Source organism: Danio aesculapii, chromosome 6, assembly GCF_903798145.1.
Source record: "Danio aesculapii chromosome 6, fDanAes4.1, whole genome shotgun sequence".
Taxonomy (NCBI): domain Eukaryota; kingdom Metazoa; phylum Chordata; class Actinopteri; order Cypriniformes; family Danionidae; genus Danio; species Danio aesculapii.
This window is the reverse complement of record NC_079440.1, coordinates 55,747,338-55,770,070: the sequence shown is the minus strand read 5'-3', so window position 1 is coordinate 55,770,070 and position 22,733 is coordinate 55,747,338. Positions and strand designations below refer to the sequence as shown.

The following is a 22,733-nucleotide window of genomic DNA, read 5'->3' as shown; positions in this document are numbered from 1 at the left end:
ATCACCGTGGCACAGTGGGTAGCATGATCATCTCACAGCAAGAATGTCAGTGGTTCGAGCCCCAGCTGGGTCAGTTGGTATTTCTGTGTGGAGTTTGCATGTTCTCCCTGTGTTCACATGGGTTTCCTCCGGGTGCTCCGATTTGCCCCACAAGTCCAAAGACATGTGGTATAGGTGAATTGAATAAGATAAATTGGTCAGAGTGTATGTGTGTAAATGCAAGAGTGTATAGGTGTTTCCCAGTGTTGAGTTGCTGCTGGAAGGGCATCCACTGCCTAAAACGTGCTGGATGAGTTAGCGGTCCATTCCACTGTGGCAAGCCCTGATTAATAAAGAGACTAAGCTCGTTTCCACTGACTGGTACGGTACGGTTTGGTACGGGTCACCTTTATCAGGCTTGCGTTTCCACTAACAAGGGTACCCTTTTGGTGGGCGTGGTGTATGACAGAAAGTTTCAGTCGACGTCATTCTCGCTGGAGGAAATGTCTACAATAAAGCTGTACAGGTCGCTCACATATCATATAAAAAGCACTTCTCATAAAACAGATGCTTTACACACATAAATACTTCTGTATAATGTTTATTACTAACTTTTCTATGAACATGAGTTGATTATAACTGCAAATCAAAGAAACAGCCTACTGTAACGTCTGTAATTATATTAAATAACTAAATAAATGAACATATATAAACACATACAGCCCCTTACAGTCTCCGATATGTTACCAAATACAGAAGAACTACATATAGCAGACATTTCGCCCGTATTTAGGTTCAAAACAACAGAAATTATAGCCTACAGTGAGTGAAAACCTCTCATCTGTGTCTGTAATCTTCAGCAGCACATGTAGCCTCTGTTAGAGAGTAATTCCGTCATTCCCGGTTCATATTAGTCCAAAAGGTGAAGATAATAAGTTAGTTAATCATGGCATTTTGTTCGCGTTTGTTGAAAAAATAATGTGCTCCTTTTTTCCGGCTTCTCCTTTGTTTTTTCGCGCTTCACTCTCGCGTTTGTCAGTGTCTGACAGGATCGGGTTTCAAAAGCACATCAATAATCAAGCGCAGGTTATTATCATCAGCTCAAGAAGTTTGTTATTTCAGATATAATGTTAGACGCGCGCGAGCGCTAGCAAGAAAGCGAAACCGCTCGCGCCTCAGACTGGCTCGTAAAAAACTACGGGGCACAGGGTAAATCTGCTCTTCTTCTTGGCTTTGTGGCTGTTGATCAAGATGACGACAAGGTTTGTTTGAGCCCAGATCGACCATGGCTCATTATTATATGCAATTATAATTCCGCTAAAATCTCTCGCTGTGTATTTCAAACATGGCGGGTTTTTTGTTTTCATTCTGGCTTGTTGTGTAAGCGAATGACGCATCTCTGTAAACCAATAGCGTTCAGCTGCGCGTGTGGCTCCGCCCTTTGGTACACTTTCTCGTGTTGGGTACCCTTTCGAAAGGGTGCCGAAAAAGTGGTACGGTTCGGTTCGGTTCGGTACGCTTTTTGACAGTGGAAACGGCCATAAAAGCGTACCAAACCAAACCGAATCGTACCGTACCACTCAGTGGAAACGGGCCATAAGTTGAAAAGAAAATGAATGAATGAAGATGCACTTGCCTACAGAATTATCCCAATAAATCTAACTTTTCCAGATATTAAGTCATCTGGTGGAATTTTGCAAAAGTATATCGCAGAATAACAAATATTGCAATGTTAGGTTTTTTCCGTATCGTGCAGCCCTACATCACATTTTGGCTGTTGGTGTTTCTCCATACAGTGTAAGGAAGGCTTTGTAAGGGTGGATAATCAGACCTCGGGTGGAGGGTTTGAACGTGTCTCAGTAGAAGTGCTCTTTGTACAGCTCTCCTCTTTTTCAAGCGCCGCTCACTGATGTAAATTGGGCTCGGGCTCTGATTAGGGCACTTGACGGGTGGCACTGGAGATCAAAGACACTGGCAGACCACGACTCTTTAGATACCACTGCTCTGAATTGGTATAATTTATCACCGTAGCGAATGCTGTCATTATGGACGCCCATCTCAGCATCTCGAGTGCATTCTTGTCTTAGAGAGGACACTATGGACACGCAATAATTATGATTAGAAATTACATTAGAGAAAACTGTTGGTTTTTGTAAGAACGAGGTTGTTTGAGTCTGGGTGCTCATACTGGGTTGTATTTTCATGCTCTTTTGACTGTTACTATCAGCTACAACCAAAGCCTTATTATTTTTCAATGGTAATAATCTAACCCTTTAGTTATTGAAACTTGATAGAAATGAATATCTATTAGATGAGGGAGAATTAATTTTTTTTCTTAATAGTATGAAGATTTTGCGACTTAATATTTTTTATGTGAATATATTTTCCAAGGATATTTTGGTCAATTGATAGATCAAAAGATAAGCATTTATTTAAAATATTTTTATAAAATTCTGAATGTCTTTAATAGATATTTTGATAAATTCCTGTAGGGTAATTTTTTTATATATATATTAAAAAAACACTGTTTACAAAATCTTCAGACCTGAAAAATGTTTCAGAAAATTTTAGAAGAACATTTTTCCTGTTCTAAAAGTTTATAAATGTATATTTTGGTTAATAAAAGATAAAAAAAACAGCATTTATTTAAAATATATAAAAAAATGTCTTTAATATCCCTTTTGATAAATTCCTGCAGTGTAAAATTGTTTTATATATAGAATATAATACAGAACAACAGTTCTGTCTGGTTCTCCAATCTGATTGGCTGATATCTGTGTGATACTCTGCAATAACAGCACTCGTACAGCCTCTTGACCCTTGTGTATTACTCCGCCCACATAGTGACAGCAGATCAATAAACTCACTACTGTTTGACAAATATTGCAGCTGTTGGACGACTTTATGTACCTTTTGAGGCTTTTTTTAGTTGAATGTAGTTGTTTAGAATGCAGCTATGCAGTTTATTTATAAGGATATTTCCTAATTTAAATATTTATAATTTTGGAGATTGTGTGTTGGCGGCCATCAGCCTGTCATGCAGAGCAAAGATGGCGACAGAGACTACATAGTAAAGCTTTAGGCGAGAAAACGAAGCATAAATTTCTAATTACAGCTGAGCAAATCATTACAGAAGAGGTAAGTGATATTCTAAGTTGATCTCTCTGTTGTGTTTTGTAGTGCTGTATTTATAACATAGTAATCTGGGAGTGATTGCTTTGCTATGACTTTTTTGGGGTTAATTATTGTGAAATCCCAATTACAACAAAGAAATACTGGGAAATCTCTGTAGACTGATGGCATTTCATACCATTCAGCCTTATAATCTTAATGTGAGCAAAATCCCGTTTTGTCATCACTTCAGACATTACGCTTGAGAATCATTCTAATATTAGCTCTAAAGTGATGTTGGTGAATGATCAATGCTTTCTGCTGTTCTGACTTCAGCTGCAGATGTGAATGAATGGCGGGAGAAAGTAGTTTCTCATACAAAAGGGTTTTCGAAACTCTGTGTTCTGATTTTCTTTTTATTTACAAGATTTTTTATTTTTATTTAGCAGTGCGATATGGCTGTATATCTTCTCTGATAGGACAATAAGTCACTCGGCCTGCAGCCTCGAGCCAATGCACGCCTCCCACCACCAGTGCCGATATACAGCCATATCGCACTGCTGCACATGTGAAAAAAATCGTCAGATCGGAAGTACAGTTGAAGTCAGAATACATATATATTTTTTAATATTTCCCAAATGTTGTTTAACAGAGCAAGGAAATTTTCACAGTATGTCTGATAATATTTTTTTCTTCTGGAAAAGTCTTATTTGTTTATTTCAGCAAGAATAAAAGCAGTTTAAAATTTTTAAACACCATTTTAGGGTCAAAATTATTAGCTATATTTTTTCGATAGTCTACAGATCAAACCATCGTTATACAATAACTAGCCTAATTACCCTAACCTGCCTAGTTAACCTAATTAACCTAGTTAAGCCTTTAAATGTCACTTTTAAGCTGTATAAAAGTGTCTTGGAAAATATCTAGTCAAATATTATTTACTGTCATCATGACAAAGATAAAATAAATCAGTTATTAGAGATGAGTTCTTAAAACTATTATGTTTAGAAATGTAAAAATCTTCTCTCTGTTAAGCAGAAACTGGGGGAATAAATAAACAGGGAGACTAATAATTCAGGGGGCTAATAATTCTGACTTCAACTGTATGTTTCAGAAATTCTTCAGAAGAATTATTTGACCTGTTATAGAGTTTCATAAAGGAGATTTCATGGATTAATTGAATTTATTTTTCTTCATTTTCAATGGAAATCAGGTCAAAACACAGCTGTACTGCAAAAACCAATATACTAACTGGAAGTTAAAAATAAAATTCTAATTGTTGATTTTTACTTGTTTTTTTAATTTTTATTTGAAGAGTACAAACTTTAACGATATATCATTTTAAATGTAATTATAAGGTTTTTGTTTTATAGACTGCGTATTTTTAGAAGCCACACTGTAGAAAATGCAGGGTTTCACACAATTCATTTAGGTTGTCTCAACCCAAATCAATTAAGTTAACTAATTTAAGTAGATTGAACATAAAATTAAGTTCCCCAAAAAATCTCCAGCATTGTGTTGATTTGGTTAATTTCAGATAAGTATTTTGAACAAGGAGCAATTATTTTGAAGGCACTGAACATTATAATGGACAGAAATAATTTAAATCTTGCAATCATATAGTCAATTTTTAACTTTGGTTAGTAAATGCAATTCTTCTTTCTTCAAAATATTGTCAAAGATACCAATAAATATGAATAAAATTGTTTAAAAAAATGTTGCTTGCTTCTGTGTTCGGACCAAAGTGCTACCATGCTGCTTTCCAGCACAGTGAACATTTTTCAAATTACATGTGGACATTTTATTATTTTATTATACATGTAAATAACATGCATACCAGTGAATAAATTAGGCAAATAGCATAAATAGAAATAAAACATAGAAAGAAAGGAACCAATCAGTGGTAAGGAGTGACTACAATGATAGTAATGTAATGATATTGATAATGACCGTAAAAAGAAAAAAAGGACAACAGTATTGGTAACTGACAAGTACTACACCATCTACTACTACTACTGCTACTACTACAGAAATTACTAATGCGACTATTACTGCTGCTGCTGCTACAGCCGCAACGACTACTACAACTACAATGTACTACTGATTCTACCACAATGTCTTCTACTACTGATACTACAGTGTCTACTACTACAGCCACTACTACCACCACATCAACTACTACAACTGATACTACTACAACTGCTACTGCAACAGATATTACTACTTCAACAATCACAACTACTACTACAATGACTACTATTACTACAACAACAACAACAACAGCAACTATGCAATGACAATGGTAGAAATATTTATAATTATGATAATGAGGAGATAACATGAGGGCAAGTCAGAACCGTAATAATAACAATAAGACGTGAACATTTTAAAATGCCGTTTGATTGGATGGAAAATGTCCTATGTAATATAAAATAATAATATTAAAAAACATGACCTTACATGCGACGTCCATTAAAATAAAAAGGGTTTGAAAGGGTTAACCCCAAGCAGTGGTGTTAAGTAACTAATTACATATACTCAAACTACTGTAATTGAGTAGTTTTTCAGGAATTGTAATTTACTGAGTAGTTTTAAAAATGTGTACTTCTACTTTCCCTTGAGTACATTTTTAGTGCTGTATCGGTACTTTTACTCCACTACTTCAACCTGCAGTCACTACTTTATTCTTTCTTGTCTATGAGGATTAGAAAAATCTGTCCTGCGAGTCCAGTCATATCACACATAGAAGGTAAATCGCATCAAAATGAACAACCTCAAGACATGGGCGATTTTTATAATTGCAGCAAACTGTTCAAGTATTCAAGAATACGTCCAAAGTCTTTACACGCATTGACCCATAGACTGTTTAGATGCATGTCACTGATGACAGATGTTTACTGTATCATGACCGAAATGGCCTTAAACACCCAGCAGGCACAGGACATCAACATGATGTCAGATTGACGTTGTACCCCAACATTATGGGGATGTTGCATTTTGTTTGGAAATGAAAATAGAGTTGACATCAGAACTCAATGTCAATGTCCAACAACCAATCTAAAACCAACTAAATATCAACGTCTAATGGTGTAACAGTTTGACGTTGTGTTGACGTTACCACCATGACGTCTATCAGACGTTGGATTTTGGTTGCCATACCTGATGTATAAAATATCAGTCTTTGACGTCAATAGGATGTTGGTTTTAAATGTTGGGTTGACATTTGATTTTTGGTTACGTTCTAATAACCTAATATCGGCCAAATATTAACGTCATTTGACGTTGTTATTGGACATCAAAATAACATTTTCCTTAGACCCTGGCTAGACGTAGAATTTGTGTCACCTGACATCACAACCTAAATCTAACCTAGTAATAACGTCTTGTGACGTTGAGTGCCCTCTGGGCAATAACTAGATGTACTATAAAATGTTACATTTACACACATCCACAAATTACATGTAAACGCATCAGTTTTTAACAGCGTTATACTCTCTACTCTCGAGTGCTTATGAAAGGTCTACTTTTTACTCATATTTTGATTAATATTTACAACCGATATATTATACTTTACTTGCACTACATTTTTAGGCAAGTAATGGTACTTTTACTTGAGTGTGATTTCTCAGTACTCTTTCCACCACTGACCCCAACCCTTTCTGAAGCTGCTAATATGGAAAAAACTCAAAAATAAGAGCCTGTATGTAACAATAGTTCAGATTTTCACTTATGCATATACAGTACATGCTGTCCTACTATAAAACCACCAGAAATGAGAGAATGCTGCTAGAAAAGGAAAGCTTGTGCATGTTTTTCTGGTTTCTATTAGGATATTTTACCTGCCGTCCAATCCACTGTTTGATCAACACTCACATTTTATTGATTTGACCGGCTATATTACATTTGGTTTTATTCTGTAGTGTGCAAGCAGATCCTTGGTCAAAAATGCAATCTAAAACTCCTTTCACGTGGAGAGTGTTTATGATTTATGTGTAGACTTTTGATTGCATTGCACATTCTGAGTGTGTTTCGATGCATCCCAGCCAATTTCCTATCGTACACTGAGCTGTACATCTCATCATGCAACAGTCTCTAGTTTCCGTCTTTCATTTCGAGTCATGTTCTGGTTTCATCTCAAAGCAAGCCTCCTGTGTTTAGTGTCATGTGGACAGAAAGACATTAATTATTAACACAGAATAAATACGCTCAACAAACGGAAGGTCATGTTTGAGATCGCATTGATTTGATCATTGTTGTATGTTTTTCTCACGCATTTTATTTTTAGTTTGTTACCAAGCTGTATTGTTAGACCTCAATATCAACTCATATCTTTGAGTTCCTTTGACTTATGCCATTAAGGGTGTTCAAGTTTTTACACTGTCAAAAATGCACAATTTCTTCATGTTGTCGCAACACAAATCTATTAAGTTAACTTAATAGTTTTTACAAACTTAAATGGATTAAACATAAAACAATAAAAAACCTTAATTGTTTCAACTCATTTTAAATAAGTAGTTTGAACAAGCAGTAAATATTTTTACTTGTTTTTTTATATTAAGTTTGAACCTGTTAGTTCTAATTCGCTTAACCTTCACACAGTTGCATACATGATTTAGATGATCTGCACCAGAGTTCATTTGGATGTATGTGCTAGATTGGAGAATTAATTTAAATCAAATAAAACCAAGTGTTAACACTCCCTAAGAAATGCCATCGTAAACACTGAGCAGCTTAAGCAGAATGTGATTTGATGTGACATAACCTCATGTCTTGGCATGGACAAGTTTTTTTTAGTTGTGTTTAAAGGGGTCATGAACTAAAAAAAACCAAATTCCATTAATCTCTTCATCTGTAAGAGCTCATATTACTTTAAAGAGATCTTGTAAGTTTCAGAACTCAAAACTGTGTGGTTCCTCTAAAATCAGCTTATATTAAAGTCAATTGGACAAAACCACAGGTTCTGGAATGCTCTACTCTGTGATGTAATCGAGTGGATAAGCTCCACCTGCTCCGAGTTACTTCTGAATTATAATGTTTTTTTGATGTACAAATCTTGATTACATCATAAGTGGACATCAGAGAACAGTGTAATAAAATACTGAGGTAGTTCATGACCCCTTTATAACATATTTGATTGATTTGACTGTAATAAACTAGCAAGTCAACGAAGGAGTATTATGCTGTTTCTTTGGCATTACTAGAGATATTCACAATATGATTCTGCATTGAGAGCTGGTTATATCTTTGCTTGTCAGGTCTCTGTAGATACTATTGTTCACGAATAAATGCTGATCTGCAATGTATTTGAAGGGGCCATAAACTAAAATAACTAAATTCCTTAAATTTTTTGACCTATAAAAGCTTTTAGTACTATAAAAAGACCCTGTAAGTTTCAGAACTCAAAACTTCGTCGTTCCTCTAAAATCAGCTTATATTAAAGTCAATCTGACAAAACCACAGGTTCTGTAATGCTTTACTCTATGATGTAATAGAGTGGATAAGCTCCGCCTCCTCAGAGATTACTTCTGAATTATGTTTTTTGATGTATAAATTTTGATAAGATCATAAGTGGGCATCAGAGAACGGTACAAAAAAAATACTGATGTAGTTCATGACCCCTTTATAGGCCTGTCACGATCTATTTATTGTTGTATGATATATACTGCACCAAATCATATCGCGTTAAACAATATTATTGTCATTTTAGGACCATTTTATGCCACTGATTATATAATGCCAGAATGACAATATCATCATAATGCATGTACACTCTTTCAAAGAACACATCATATTTTGTTTTTAGAATATTTCATTTAATTATAGTCATTTTAGCGGTATAATAAATAGGCATTGGAATCAAAATGTGAAAACGCATATCCTAAATAAATAATAATAAATGTTAGGTAAAAAGTAACAGAGGCTGTGATATCTGCCACCAGATCTATTTTCAGTTGTCAGACACCCACATGAAAATATACTCTAGTAATTTATAGTACTATAGTGTTGTTTAACCATACTGTCACTGACGCCTCCGATAGAGATGTTGCACAATCAGCCAAAATGTTGCTAGTATTGTTTTTTATGTATGGGCGATATATATTGCATTACCAAAAATGATTGAGGTCATGTCCATGTGTTTGTTGAGAAGTCGTTATATTGATTATTGTGACAGGTCTAATATTTGCATGTATTTTACTGCTACCTATTGTATGACAGTGAACATTGAACAAATATTATTTCATTATCATGCTTAACAGATCAGCAACAACCGCAGAGCTGATAAATCAGCAAAAGCGGCTTGCCTGAAAACCCAGTGCTTGTTTTTTGATGCCAGATTTAATCTCTGGAAGTGTCTTATTCTGGGGCTTAGACATACAGACATGTCGATTCAGCATCTGTGCGTTTTATATAAAGCCTATGAAATTTGATTGCAGGGAAATCCTCAGTGGAGAAGCCTGGTTTTCTCAACAAAATAAACAAACTAAATTTTAAACGAACTCAAATGAACAGGACTTCACCATTATGGACAAAATCATAATTGTTGATTATTACAATATTTGTAGTCTTGATCACCCTGATTCTGATTCACTCTGTAAATAAATGAAATAATTTATAATTAAATTTGTCTAATGCAAATTCATACAAATAGAAAAGTTCATGCCTATGTTATGCTGTGGGTTTTCACTATTAATTAAACTGGCAGCTGTAAGTGTAGTGTTTATTAAGCGTGCACTCATACACTTCACTTTTCCCCACTGAGATTTGCGGATTGCTTTACAAGATTAAGGCCTGAGTGCTGATAATCACAAGAGATATGATCATAATTATTGTGAGAACGTTGTATAACTAAAATCATCTCTTAAGGGGATATAAACACAGTGTTTAAGAGATGACATTTTAGTGTGTCTGAGTGTGTTTGTGTGTGTTAGGGCTGCACAATATATCAAAATATTATTGATATTGCTGTAATAGCATATGCAATATCCATTTTGCAGGGAAATGCAATAAATCAAGGTAATTTTATATGCAAAGCACTTGTTTGCTGCACTTTACTACCTTTTATCCCAGAATATTTCATATTTTATTTTTCAAAGTATGCAAGCACAGTTTCAGTCAGAATGATTCGCCCTCCTGAATTATTAGCCCCCTGTATATATATTGTTTTCCAATTACTATTTCATGGATTGTTTTTTAAACATTTCTAATCATAATAGTTTTAATAACTGAATTTTTTATTTATTATTGCCATGATGACAGTACGTAATATTTTACTAGATCATTTTCAAAAATAAGCTTAAAGTGACATTCGAAGGCTTAACTTGGTTAATTAGGCAGGTTAGGGTAATTAGGCAAGTTATTGTATAATGGTGGTTTATGCTGTAGACTATTCGAAAACAAATATTGCTTAAGGGGGCTAATAATATTGATCTTAAAATGGCTTACAAAAAATGTAAAACTGCTTTTATTCTAGCCGAAATAAAACAAATAAGACTTTCTCCAGAAGAAAAAATCTTATCGGAAATACTGTGAAAAATTCCTGAATCTGTTAAACGTTATTTGGGGAATATTTTTCTAAGAAAATAAAATTGACTGGAGGGCGAATAATTTAGACTTTTTGTGCAATAGCTTTTTTTGCTCTTTCATGTTATAGCATGTCTCGCTACAGGTATTCACACATTCTTCTCTCTCTTTCACACCTGATTTTTCACAGTCCTGCTACAGTCCTTGCACTGAATTCCCCATGGCTGCAGAGTAGACCTGCTACTTTTTTAGCTAGAGGAGATGATGTAAGGTGCTTTAATGGAAGAATAAGCAAATGAAAAGCAGCTGAATCCGGTGTTTATGGGGGCAGCTGTTCAGCACATGTGGCCAGTAGCAGCTTCATAAAGACAGAAACGCTCTTTAATTTGAGGATGAGAGAGAGAGGGAGAAAGAGAGAGAGGAGACATGGCAAAAGTGTCGACAAGTTCCCTGCCGGAGGAAAAATCCAGGGCTGAGCTGTTTTTTTTTTTTTTTTTTTTTTTTTTTTTTTTCTTCCTCCACTTTCACACGATGCCTTCTACGTGGCATTCATGATTTCCTGGATAGAGCTGCTTTCCCAATTTTCAACTTGGAATGGCCAACTTAAGTCCATTTAGCAATTCTTTTGCACTACAAAAACATATTTGTTCTGACCTGTACTTAATAAAATATATAAACCTTTCTTTCATTCCATCCATTTGTCTGTCCGTCTATCCATCCATCCATCCATCCGTCTGTCTGAAATCCATCCATCCATTCGTCTGAAATCCATTCATCCATCCATCCATCCATCCATCCATCCGTTCGTCTGAAATCCATTCATTTATCTGTCTGAAATCCATCCATTCATCCATCCGTCTGTCCTTCCGTCCAAAATCCATCCGTCCAAAATCCATACATCTATAGTTTTGATTGATTTATTTTTCCTTCTGCCTGCCCCTAATAATTAAGTTAAACCTTTGTTTTTTTAGATCCTCATCATACAAAATTTGATATAAAACGATGTTATATATAATTTATACTTTTAGATATTTATTTGGGGCCCCTCCAACATACCTGCACTGTAAAAAAAAAAAAAAAAAAAAATTTATATATATATATATATATATATATATATATATATATATATATATATATATATATATATATATATATATATATATATATATATATATATATATATATATATATATATATATATATATATAAAAATTCACTTAACAGCAGTTGTTGTTGTTATTTTTATTATTATTTGTACATGCACAGACCTTTCCAGCTTTGGTTTTCAGTCTGATCATAGGATTGGAAAAGTTTTCTCCCAGAGTTCTCATACCAGTCTTTATTTGGCCTTTTTAATTCTGACTTAGGGGTTTTTGTAGATTTCGTTCATATTGGGCTTTTGAACAGACTGTAATCAGAATGCAGTACTCCATGCAAACCCACCTACAAAGAACTGAGCCTGATGTCTCTGAGCCTTTTTTGATTGGTTAAATTGATAAAATGAACCAATTCATAAGACAAGGGAAACACGGTAGCTCAGCGCTTAGCACTGTCACCTCACAGCAAGAAGGTCACTGGTTCGAGTCCCGGCTGGGTCAGTTGGCATTTCTGTGTGGAGTTTGCATGTTCTCCCCGTGTTGGTGTGGGTTTCTTCCGGGTGCTCCGGTTTCCCCCAGAGTCCAAACACATGCGTTATAGGGGAATTGAAGAAACTAAATTGGCCGTAGTCTATGGGTGTTTCCCAGTACTGGGTTGCAGCAGGAAGGGCACTTGCATGGAATCTTGCATTATTTGTGTGCCATGCAGTCATTTCTTATCTCGTCATATTCAGTCAATACTTGCTTACATAACGTCTCTTGCAGTCCAGGAAGCACTACTCTCAGTTCTGTATTTTCCACAGATTCCTCATTGTGAAATCAAATCAGACTTTGTCTCAAGACGTTGCTTTAATGGGTTTAAGAATCTGAAGAGGCATATTAGTTTCACGCTCTTGTTTTTGACGTATCTGTTTATATTTAGTCTCCCTGACATCCTCTGTCAGTTTGCACAGAAGACTCTTTCTTTCAACTTGAGCTTTTGTGCATCTGTTTTTTGCTGTCCCACAGACTCAGAACAGCCGGAAGCATCTCTCTCTCTCTCTCTCTCTCTCTGTCTCCCTCTCTCTCTTTCGCGCTCTCTCTCTCTCTCTGATACTGGCATCATCTTTGTGCTCTGAGATTATCCATCTGGCCCTTAATTAATGAGACTTGTCTTAATATGATTAAGCGAATAGCTGAATTTGTTTAGCCAGTGCCGGTCACGGTGATCCATTTAGTTTAATTCCAAATGATGATCGTTCTGAAACTGCAAGCATGATTGTTGATCTAGTTATAGTGTCGTGAATGCATTTGTGCTTGATGTACTGTTGAAATTAATATTATTAGCAATGTTTTTTCTTTTTTTTCAAATATTTCCAAATGATGTTTAACAGATTCAGGAATTTTTCACAGTATTTCCTCATTTTTTCTTCTGGAGAAAGTCTTTGTTTTATTTCGGCTAGAATAACGGCAGTCTTCAATAAAAACAAAACAAAATTTTAAGGTCAATATTATTAGCCCCCTTAAGCAATATTTGTTTTCGATTATCTACAGCAGTGGTCCCCAACCCCAGGACCGGTACAGGGCCACACAAGAAACCATTAGTTATTTCCATTTTAACTATTATCTGAGTCTGAGTGATCTTATTTTGAAAAAGTTACATCCCATGGTTATATCTTGGCCACATGAGCACCAAAATGTAACCCACAAGCTAGCAAAATAAGTGAGAAACAGATGTCTTTGGAAAGTTTCTTTGCGACGGGGAAAAGGCCCAGTAAAGGGCCCACAAACTGCTGCGGAATGGATCCACAACCCATTTGTAAACAATTCAGGTGAATCCAGCATGTCTGTGCAAGAAAAATATCAACTGCTGAAGATCGCAAATGATGGCAGTCATACACATATCGCGTCTTTTCCACGTGCAGGTGCGCCATTTACAATTTCGAGTGGTGTGCATGATGCCCGATTCACACGGGGCTTCAGCATTAACGCTTGATGGAGGGTGGGTCTGAAGTTATAGCAGCATCAGCCAATGAAATTAGTCTGCAATTAGCTAATGTCTGAGCTAGGGTATTAGCATAAAGTGATCTGATTGGCTGACGCGTCCGTTGGCACTTGAAAAGTTGAAAAATTCCTAACTTCTGCAGCGAGCAACGCCACTCAATTGGAGCAGATGGATCCACAGTTCAGTTCAGCAATGCTTGACATCACCCATTCAAAGTGAATAGGGCGTGAGCGTCAAAGCTTGATGGAGGGCGTGTTAAGGCTGATGTGATGTGTTAAGGCTGAAGTTAGGGCTGTTGTGATCATCATGGCAGCGTCAGCCAATAAAATTAGTCCACAATCAACTACTGTCTGAGCTGGGGTATTTGCAGAAAGTACTCTGATTGGTTGACCCTTCCATTGGTGTTTAAAGTTGAGAAATTCCCAACTTCTGCTGTGAGCAACGCTACTCAAGCTGTGCCGACAGATCCACAATTCAGTTCGGCAATGCTTTGTCACCTATTCAAAGTGAATAGGAGGCATTGATGCTGACACCCTGTGTGAATGGGCCATAAGCGGCATAACGCGCTTGTGCCTTCCAGGTGCACCCAGTTGAAAACATCTTCAAAATGCTGCGAGCATTTTATCTCAGACACAAACTGCAGTGCTTTTTAATTTTCTGCATAAATAAAACTCGTTGCAGCAATGTTTTGTTAGCGCTAATAATTCTGACTTATTAGCCAGATGTACATATATGTACATATAACCCTGAACTTTTTCAGAGCGACACCAAATACCTGCGGTGGAATTATTTTATGCTGTGGTGTATTGAGAGAGAGAGAGAGAGAGAGAGAGAGAGAGAGAGAGAGAAAGTGTGAACGCAACAAAGGCAGGATCGAAAGAAAAGGAGAATAGACAGACATGCAGCTCTGGGTTCAGTGTGAAAATATGGTTCTTAGTTTGATCTGCAGTACTATGAAAATGTCTGAATATACATGATATTTTTTGAAAAATTGATGCAGTGACTGGTCATTTGGAGTTGGTTTGATTCGGAATGTCAACCAGTTCCTTTTTCTGAGTAAAATGTGTAGATCACACACACCCATACACACACGTGCGCACACATGTGCTGATACCTTGCAGAGGAACATTTGCACCAGCTTCCTGTTGGCAAAAACAGGAAGATCAGTGCGGTTTCAGAAAGAACATGCAGATTATATTAAAACTCAAACGTTTCCATTGTGGTCTACAGCAGACTGTTGCTTGTTTTTGAATGTTTAAATCTACAGTGGGGGCGAGCATGTGTTCTGCATTTACTGTCTCCTTTTTTATTTCGATTTTTAATTATTTATTTTATTTTTTTGTGTGTGTGCTTATGATTAACATTAAACTGTTTTAGAATGTGGTAAAATAGCACTAGTACCATTTTCTCCCGTGCTTTAAAGGAGACCTACTGTGCCTCTATTTACAAGATGTAAAATAGGTCTCTGATGTGAGGTCTCAATGTGTATGTGAAGCGTACACAGCTTAAATACCACAAATATAATGTTGTTTAAGTCTTTAAATCTGATGGTTTTAGGCTTTGATTGTGCCAATTTGGTGACTGCTGCTTTAAATTCAAATGAGATGGTGCTCTTTTCAAAAGAGGGTGGAGCTACAAATTCCTGTGTGGCAGATTCAGAACAGGACTAACATTACAGACTACAGTGTTCATTTGTGCATACTAAAACTCCACATCTATAGTGCCTCTTAGTTGCTGGCATTATCTTTAATCAGGGATGTTTATGCTAATGAGTGAGAGATTGTCACTAATGGGTGGGGCTTTCCGCCTTTTTGAATGTCAGTGAAGTGTTTCTGCAGACTGTTTTTATCAAGTGTGATAATAAAAATAGAATTAATTAGTTTTTACCATTAGAAACTGGCTATGCACATGCTGTTGCCGCACAATTGTGCTTCAACCTCTTATAAAAGTGATTTTTGCATAATAGGTCCCCTTTATTGCTTGTATATTATTTTTATTTGACACAAAATAAGGGTAATTTGTACTCAACCAAATAATATATGATTATTTTACTACACAAATTGACCCATATTTGATTTCTGACTGCTAAAATATGTGCGGTTTAGCAATTTACTCATTGAGTTGCATTAAAATGTTTGTATCTCTGGAAAAGAAGCATATAGAGACGTAAAACTTAGGGTACTAGATAGAATTGTTTGTTTATATATTAGAATCATTTAATATTATTTGAGTTACTGGCATGCAACTTCGGGTGGGAAAAAAAGCTTTTTTTCCCATTTTCTAACTTTCAGTTTTTGCATATAGTTCAAAAAGCTTAGCTAAAGTCAGATCTAACATTCTTGGTGTACAAAATAGGAAAATAAATATCTAAAATGGTCATGGAATGATCTATAATGCTTTATATGTAGTATAAGTTGGTTGGTCTGAGCTCACTACTACTCACTTAAAACAGTTGGGTTAATAATAACCCAACAGGTAACCCTTAGATGAGTCAATTTGGCACCGACCTTCTGTTGGGTTATTTTATCCTAATCCATTGAGTTGATAAGGTTAACCCAACAATTTGGGTTACAAAAATAACTAATTTGTTGGGTTAGTGGCTTAACCGCTATATAATGATAAATTATTATTATTATTATTATTATTATTATTATTATTATTATTATTATTATTATTATTATTATTATAATAGTAGTAGTAGTAGTAGTAATCTTTATTACTATTATTATACTTTATTAAAAATACACAGCTTTTATTACATTGACCAAGCTTTATTTAAATCATGAATTTAGTGCCACTCCTTTCACAATAACAATAATAAATAATAATAATAAAATACCTGTCCTGAGCAATCTAAAAATAAATAAACAAAAACAGCACTTAAATCCATGCCATGCAAACAGTACACTGGATTTATTAAAGTTACATTTTACACAAAAATGGAAATCCTGTCATCATTAATTCACCCTCCCCTTGTACTAAATCTCTCCTTAGATGAACACAAAACATGATATTTTGAACAATATAGGTAACTAAACCATTCTTGGTCCACAGTGAAATTCCATAGCATTTTTTTCTTCTGTTGAAGTCAGTGGGGACTATCAAGTTTGTGATTTGCTTTGTCCTTTAAAGTTATCATTAAATAAATAACCCAATAAAGGTTTAAAATAACTCAACAAAGCACCAAATATTTTAACTCAACCATTGGGTTAAATAAATAACCCAATGTTTTTTAGAGTGTACCTAAAAATCTAAAATGATGAAGATGGAAAAATTGTAGTAATAATCAAGTAGCAGCTGTTTTTCTCTCTTTGGTTAAGATCATTCTAAAATCAAAAACCAAAATCTTATGATACTTGGAAAGGAGGTGAGGATTCAAATGCAGCGTCTTTATTTACAAGAATCAGTCAGGCATTAGTCAATCACAGGAGCAAACCGGAACATACAGGGCAATCAAAAAGAGCAGTCGGGTCACAGACGAAGATATTGGTCCAGGTGGCAAACAGCTTAAACAATACACAAAGCAAGAAACATGGCAGGGGAAGACAAAACAAGGAAAATGCTTCATATTTGCATTTGTAAATATACTTTGGGTGATTAAATATTCCTTTTTTCTTTATCTTTATTGTAAATAAAGCGAACCACTTTTTGCCATGCCCGTAGTCTGTGTTGATCCACAGCAGCTAACGTCTCAGGGGAATTAAAAAAAAATATTGGCCCTTTTCATCCTCCAAGTCACACAGGGCGTAACAGGTTAACAAGACAAAACAATGAGAACGTGACGGTGAAGTGTATGTATAATCCATGTAACGTAGACTAACCATATTCCGTACACAGCGACGTTCCGTACAGATATTTAACACTAATATCTCAATAAATACTTACGGGTCGTAGGCAAGCTATATATCAGTGTAATCTTTATTTCTCACTCTTCCAACCTCAAGCGCAACAGAGACCTTCCTACTATACGTTTCCGAGATAATTCTGTAAGTTTGCTACGTCCACCTAATGCGCTGGAAAATAGACAGTGGGCAAGCTTAAGGTGCGAGTGTCGCCTGGGAGGGGAGACATTTAAAGCAAAGGCAATATGCATTTGCATTTAATTTATGCATAACATAATATTCACTTCATAAAGACTGTAATACTGTGTGATCACAAATTGTTAAATAAATTATCTTTTGATTAAGAAATGCTTTAAAATGGGGATATTTAAACGTCAGTTGTGGGTGAAGATGACCACATGGCGCAACTCTCTGCCAGAGAGAGCCTGAGAGACAGGCTGCAAACGCTGTTGGGATCTTATTTGTGCAGTGATGATGTTTATATTCATAAAAGGTCAGTCAAGTTAGCGTTAATTAGCATGAATTTGATGTTTTAATATTTTAAATTGTCATGCTGTAATGAGCATGATATAAAAATAAATGATTGAGAAGCTATTTCATTTCAAACTTTTCATAAGAGTTATTAAATATATCATTAACTTCAAGTTAAACACAATAATAGTATATTCTGACATAAGTTTTTAATAACCGTTACATATTTGTGTTATTTGTGCTCTGTTTGTGTTTTCTCTCTCTCGCTCTGCTCTCCCATATCTGCTTTCATTATTCACAGGTTCCGTTCATTGGTCTATTCAGCTGTCAGTCATTTCTCCCCCGGTTAAGTCATTCTTACGTCACATCCAATAAGCAAAGACCACCCACCATAAAAGCGCGCGCCAGACCACTCACCAGCCCCTCTCTTTTCCCTTTCTTGTCTTGTTTTCTTGTTGCGTTACGAAAAAACCCGTCTAACTGTGTATTTTGTTGTTGCCCGTTTCTGTGTGCACGTTATCCGTCTGTTATTTGTAGATCCCTCCATTTCTCTGTTTAAACGTTGTTTACGAGGCTTGGACGAAGCGGACAGGTAAGAAGGTCACGTGACATATATTTTGCAACACTTAGGACTTCTCTTCTGTATATAGTACATTAGGTTAGGGGCGAGCGCCACCCCTTGTACTTTTGGATAGATAGATAGAGTAGACAGTCAGGACTCGGAAGACTCTTCGCGTGCTAATTATTTTGTTTCACATAGTTAGTTAGCTAGATGCTTCTGGGAAGTTAGATTTAGTTTGGGTTTTGTTCTTTTCGTTCCTTTAGCGCCGCCCACGTCCCTTCTGCCAGCTCTCCTGTCTTTGTATTTGTTTCAGTGTTGTAAATATTGTAAATAGTATATTTTGCCTTACTTTTTTTTCTTTATTTTGGATTTATTCGTTGTTTTTGTTCACTTTGGGAAATATAAATAAAAATCACAATTTTGGTATTATTTTGGTTGTCTTTAAAATATATTTATACAAACAGTAAATAAGTGCTAATTACAAATAAATGTCAAGCCCCACCATCCCCTGGACTAACATCAGGGGTTTGTAACATTACAATTTCAAACAATGCCCATTTTTGCCAGTGAATTAAAGTTATGCGCCCTGTACGGAACACTATTTTAATCATGTACGGAACACTGTTAATACCTATCATCTTCCATACACATGCGGAGACGGTAATTGTCCCCTTTTTTTCTCAAAAACTACTGGTCCAAAAGACATCAATCAAAATTTGAATTGTGTAATAGGTATTCACCCAGTGAAATGAACACACAAACATGCTTATCTGGCTTTCAATGATGGAGGAGTGGTCGTTTGAGTGCGCTGAATAGCGAAAAGTGTACGGAACATGGTTAGTCTATGTTAATGAGTGAAAACTAACTACAACTGTGCCTGTGTGTGTGTCTGGATTGTCAGCTGTTGCAGGAGTTGATAGGTGCAAAGACTTCTGGTAGCTGTAGTTCTTCAGGAATACCGGAATATGGCACATTGGAATGACTTTCCTGACTCCCTGATAATCTGTTCTGCAAAAATGCATAGGCTTGATCAAATAAGGTATTTTGTGAATAATTGTATTTGCGCACTTATGCTTGTGATTACTTAATCGCAGGTTTTCAATAGGACTGTTTGAGAAGTAAATGTGTATCAAATCTGTTACTTCACAGCTTACTTTATTCCAATAATGTGATGTATTTTTCAAGTTGAACAGGATAATCCAGTGCAAAAAAAGTACACAAAATTGATTTTATCCATCTGGAGCTGGTTTGCTTGTGTTATGTCAGCAGGAAAGGAACATTGTTTCAAAATTGAAGCGTTGAAAGATTACGCAGACAACCATTTTATTTTGTGCGTGTGTATTGAGCATGAATAAGTGAATAGTAGGTCAAGCGCATACATGCTTACAGGTTTTGTTCTTTGAAACATGTTGACATTTGAGCTTTAATGAAAGAATGGTGTGTCAGAGATTTGATGAGCGCTCTGGATTAAGGGGGTAAGCTGTGCTCAGAGGAACACGGCCGATCGGATCGGAGATGCTGGGTTTATGCCTGATCTCCTCGGGGAGAGGTGATGCTGCTGTTTTTCGCTTGTCTGCAAGAACAGGCAAGAAAAGGACATTTCCGAAACACCACATCAGTGAGTCTGAGTGTAGTATGAAACCACATCTTACAGAGATGCTCTGAGATGCTCAGACCATAGTGCTGAAGACTAGGGGTAGGGGAGCATGACTTGTTTAAAATTTAATATTTACATTAAAAAAAAAAAAAAAAAAAATAGTTACCTTTCCTCTTGAGGTTGTGCATGTATGGCCCCTAATAGGCTTCATCACACAGTCATTGCCTTTGGACTAGGGCTGCATGAGACTGGAGAAATATGTGATGTTGAGTATTGTGAATATGATATTTCTGAAAAGCATGGCTTACTTATATATATATATATATATATATATATATATATATATATATATATATATATATATATATATATATATATATATATATATATATATATATATATATATATATATATATATATATATATATATATATATATATATATATATTTTTTTTTTATTATTATTATTATTATTATTATTATTATTATTATTATTATAATTTTTTTTTATTTTTTTTTTTTATTATTTTTAAATGAGGAAAAAACAGAGGTTATTACATTTGGGCCAAATGATTTGTTGCACTGTAAATGCCCCTGGTTAGGCAACTTGGAGGAGCTTATGGCCCGTTTCCACTGAGTGGTATGGTACAGTACGGTTTGGTACGCTTTTATGGCCGTTTCCACTGTCAAAAGGTACCTAAAAGCGAACCATAACGTACCATAAGGGTACCTAGCACAGCTAAAGGGTACTAAAAGGCGAAGCTAGACGCACAACTGAGTGCGATTTGGTTTACAGAGATACATCACTCGCTCGTGGACAAGCCAGAATGAAAACAAAATAAGCGACATTTTTAAATACACAGCCGAGACATTACACCAGAAATTGTGAAATTGTGAAAAAAAACGGGGGCTAATAATTCAGGGGGGCTAATAATTCTGACTTCAACTGTATGTGCTGGTTAAGATTAAAGATACAGATGAGAGGTTTGCACTGACTGCGCTATATGTTGCGTGTTGTTTTTGAACCCAAATATGGACTAAAAGTATGCGGCGTGTAGTTTTTCTAAATATGGTTACACATCAGAGACTGTAAGGGTCTGTATGTGTTCATAAATGTTGCATTTATTTATTTAATATAATTGCAGACGTTACAGTAGGCTATTTCACCATTATCATTGATCTGCAGTTACAATCAAATCATGTTCTCAGAAAAGTTAGTAATGAACAATTATGTGTATAAAGCATCTGTTTTGTGAGAGTTGCTTCTCATATGACATGTGAATGACCCGTACAGCTTTACTTTGACATTTCCTCCAGTGAGAATGTCGTCGACTGAAGCTTTGTTGTACACCATGCCCACCATTGATGCCCTTTTGGCAGTGGAAATGCAAGCCTGATAAAGGTGACCCGTACCGTATTGTACCACTCAGTGAAAATGGGCCATAAGCAACCTCAAGGTGGGCAGCTACAAAGTTAATGCTAGTGTGAATGAGGCACTACTTTGAACATTTAAGATGTGCTTTAAGTTATTTATTTCTCCTCCAAAATAACATGTTCTATTGGGAACCTAAAGCTCTTATTACATATATAATAGTGTCACATTACTGCAGTTTCCCAGCTGATCCCCTGTAAACAAACGTTTCCATTTGGATTAAGCTTTGCCCTTGGTTATCCTCTTTATTAACTCCAATCTGTCTCTTGCTCAGCCATACAATTACAATTTGACGCTCTCTCTCTCTCTCTCTCTCTCTCTCTTTTTGCGCATCAGGAGCAGGTTCTTTATCTGCTCAATCTGTTTGTCTAAACAAACCGGAGCTCGAGCGATGAAGCCTGACTGCTGCATAAATGAAGGCAATCCAGTGTGATATACGCATACCGTGCACCTTCAGATGCCTGTCCAGAAGCCTCAGTTCGGACTCCAGAGTGGTTTGCATGGCGGTCTGGATTGAGTATATGCACAGCTAGTGTTTTTCCCCTACCAGTAAACGTCTGGTGAAAGACAAAGACTGTTGAATACACAAGACATGTCACTTGTATAGTTTTGAATTGGGAAAAATGTAATGGTCAATATGGTGATTAGAGCCTTCTGGTAAAGAAGTCAATCATTGTTCGATATAGACTGATGATTCTCTAGGGAAGAGGCTCAGACAAGATGTGAGTTTCTATGTGATTCGCACATTTAAAAATAAAACTAAAGAGACAGTTGTTTAATTTTATTGGTGATTCCTAATATGAAAGTCAATCATAAGCTTGGCAAGCAGTTTTGGAGAATGTGATGTTTCCCCATTCAAACAGAATACCCAATTATACTGCCAGAAAGGTGTTACAAAGATGGCCATCGAGTGAAATGACTTGCCTTAAAGGGACTTTGTGAAAGGTTTATATGACTATTATCAATTTTATACAGGTCCTTTTACAACACAGCTGTCAAATCCAGTTCCTGGAGGGCCGCAGCTCTGCACAGTTAGTTCCAACCCTGCTTCAACACACTTACCTGTAGGTTTTAAACAAAACTGAAGGACTGAATTAGTTTGATCAGGTGTGTTTAATTAGGATTGGAACTAAACTG

At 35.9% G+C, this 22,733-nt stretch overlaps 1 protein-coding gene across 1 annotated transcript in view; it reads left to right on the top strand.

Moving 5' to 3' along the window:
* The window catches only part of gnai2b (guanine nucleotide binding protein (G protein), alpha inhibiting activity polypeptide 2b), a 92,163-nt gene that overhangs the window by 14,938 nt on the left and 54,492 nt on the right, over positions 1 to 22,733 (top strand). The gene's annotated exons all lie outside the window — the stretch shown is intronic.